The sequence below is a fragment of the Vicugna pacos genome, chromosome 35 (genome assembly GCF_048564905.1).
Source record: "Vicugna pacos chromosome 35, VicPac4, whole genome shotgun sequence".
Lineage (NCBI taxonomy): Eukaryota > Metazoa > Chordata > Mammalia > Artiodactyla > Camelidae > Vicugna > Vicugna pacos.
Window position 1 is genome coordinate 3,898,689 of NC_133021.1, and position 2,988 is coordinate 3,901,676.

Sequence of the window (2,988 nt, forward strand, 5' to 3'; positions counted from 1 at the left end):
ACAAGCAGGATCACAGCTCCCATAACAGGAGAGAGAAAATTTTACTGCGATCGACCATGGGTGACCTGTGTTATTGCTACCACAGTAATCGTGCCTGAAGCAACAACTCTAAACTGATGTGTTATTTGTGTTACATAATTACAGGTTTAAAGATAATTAGAATTAGGCAAAATTATAATTTTGAAACCCAGGGCACAGTACAATGAAAGCCCATATACTTTTAGCAAACTAAGGTCATTGCAGAGGCTTGAGGGCATGTGATGGGGAGGAGATTAAAAAAAATAAAAAAGATAAACTATAAGAAAACTCAGAAAGCATTTTTGTCTCATCCTCTCAGTTTGTCAGTCTCTTTGTGTCAGTTGTTCAGAGCTCTTCCATAGGAGGATCGGAGATGTGGAATAAAGGGAAGATTCTGTAATGTCCCCCATCTGGTCCTCTTTCGTCCTGGAGACTGGAACAGCAGTGTTGTTCCCTCTAAGGAAATACATAGGGTAGGGTAATAAGTGTCAATCGATCAACTACCAAAAAGTAAATTTGACTACATTGTGAAAAGCAAAGTCAAGGCATATACAACCCTTACTTAGATGATTAGTGTTTATTGAAATACAACATGCCATCTCTATTATATTTGATGGGCAAGTTCTCCATCATGTCTTCTATATTTTGCTTTGTGAAAAAAATTTGTGCCATGACATTAAAAAAAAAGCATAAAGTTATAAGTAACATTCATGCTATATGATATCTACATAGCTCTTGATAATTACTGGATTACTTTCACATGCATTATTACATGATTATGTTTTTCAAACTATCCTTGAAAAGTTACATGCACCAAATATTATCATACCAATTTTAAGTGTAGGAAAGGAAGCTCAGGAAGATTCGAGAGATTATATAACTAGGAGGTTTCTAAATTATACCTGGATTCCATGGCTCCTGTATTTTATTTAGTGCTCTCCATATTAAGCCCTTTTTAACTAAGACTTTATTGATGCCTCACACAAACCTTCCCCACTCCCCAAACTCTTACATACAAACATAAGATCTAAGCAGTGTATATGATTCCAGACTTCCCTTTATCATAACAATCACAATACTTTATTTTTACCCCCTAGTTTCAGAATTAGGCCCTAAATTTCATAAGAATTGAAACTATATTATTATTATTATTTTGTTTACTCCCTCCCCACTTTGTTAAGTTCCATAATGCTGCATTTTAAGTGAGCCACTAGAAAATTAACATTTTAATAATCTAAGAGCATGTCTCCTCTAGGAAGGTAAGGATAGCTTTAAGATTAATAACAATACATTATATCCATTGAATCAAATAATCATTAGCTTATCTCAGGCAAATATGTCTCTATCAAGGAGAATATGACTGGCCTTGCGCACCCTTTGGCTCCAACTCCCTACACACAGACATGCCTTTATGAAGAGCAACCAGCTTATCACGTTTATCACAAAGGCACTCTTACCACCCTCTTTCTACAGATAAACCCAGATTATGTGACTTGGTCATACAGCTCATCAAGTGAAAATAAATGATACAAATATAGGCTCTAAAAGAGTGATTCTTTACCTTGGCTGTACATTAGAATTATGGGGGAAAATCCTTAAAATAGCAATCCCACGGACATTCTATTTTAGTTAGTCTGGGGTGGGGCCTGTATATAAGTATTCAAAAACAAAAACTTCTGAAATCTAATGCATAGCCAAGATTTAGAATCTGAGTTTCTTAAAATCATGTTGTACCAGTACCTAATAAGTCTTAAAATGTACAGATCCCAGGAAGTTTACTGGATGCAGCACACAGAACTCTGGCCTCAGTGCTCACTTTCATTCAAGAATTGCCTAGTCTATTACCAGTAGACTAAGTAAAGAGGGATGTATTGCCTTACTGCACAATATGCCAGCTGGAGGGGGAAATCAGGCTCTTGTTGAATTCGACTGCCACTCAAACTTAGGAATACAGCCATCTGCCTAACACAAACTCACTCTGTATTGTTATTTCTTCTATATGTGTAATTAGAATTCTCAGTTACACAGCCTGGCTTGTCCAGCTCAGGCTACCACACACTTTCAACTATAACACAGACTTTTGATTGTGAGATTATGAGGCAATTGTTGAAGCTAAGCACGATCCTCTATGAGATTCGAGAAAGCACCTCAGACGCTGTGGTCACGTCTAGCCTATCCCTGCCTCAGAGACTATTTTAAGTAAAGAGAGCTTCAGAGACTCCAAATTAGAATAATTAGTACATTCAGGAAAGGTGTCATTATATCCCAATTAATCATAGCCACACAAGCAGAATGAGCATAAAAATAGACAAGAAAAATTAGTTCCCTTGACAGTGGAAATTTTTACTCTGTAACCTCATCAGGTTGTAGCTTACTTTGTGCTTCTTTCAAGGAAGTAAACTTTGTAAACTGGCAAAATGAAGAAAATGCCAATTTCTTTGTATAGACTTTAATAATTTAAACAGATAATTATAAAAATAGTTGACCCATCTTACTGCCATAAACATCACATTTTGCAAATATATTATAAGACTAGGAACAAGAGATATTTATTAACTTTGATAATTTAAGATAAGTAAAAGAATACTCAGAGCAAATGGGGTAGGACAAGGTCTTGGTTTCTTCTCAATAACAATATATCTTCAAATTCTTCTGCAGGATCTAAGGTGTAAGATGGTAACTTCAGACTGAGCACAAGATTCCTGGAACACCACCTTGTTACATCACCACCAACCAATGAGAAGAAAGTCTGCACACAGTGAAAGATACAGAAGACTCTGTCCCCTCCTCAAATGATTAAATGTGATTAATATTCCCCTTTTCCCTTTAAAAACTTTCATGGCCAAGCGGAATCTTCAGAGTTGGTTCTTAGAAAGGACTCCACCTTCTCCATAGGTTACTGGTCTCCTGAATAAAACAACCTTTTCTTTCCAACCAACAATCATCCCTCAAGTATGAGCTTTTGAGTGA

The 2,988-nt window shown here is 36.3% G+C and overlaps 1 long non-coding RNA gene across 1 annotated transcript; it reads right to left on the minus strand.

Moving 5' to 3' along the window:
- Positions 1–302: 302 nt before the first annotated feature.
- LOC140691456 (uncharacterized) lies at positions 303–2,691 on the minus strand. The gene is made up of 2 exons (XR_012067079.1): positions 2,606–2,691; positions 303–474 (listed from the first exon to the last, which is right to left on the minus strand). It is a non-coding gene; the product is annotated as an uncharacterized lncRNA (long non-coding RNA).
- Between the last annotated feature and the right edge of the window lie 297 nt (positions 2,692–2,988).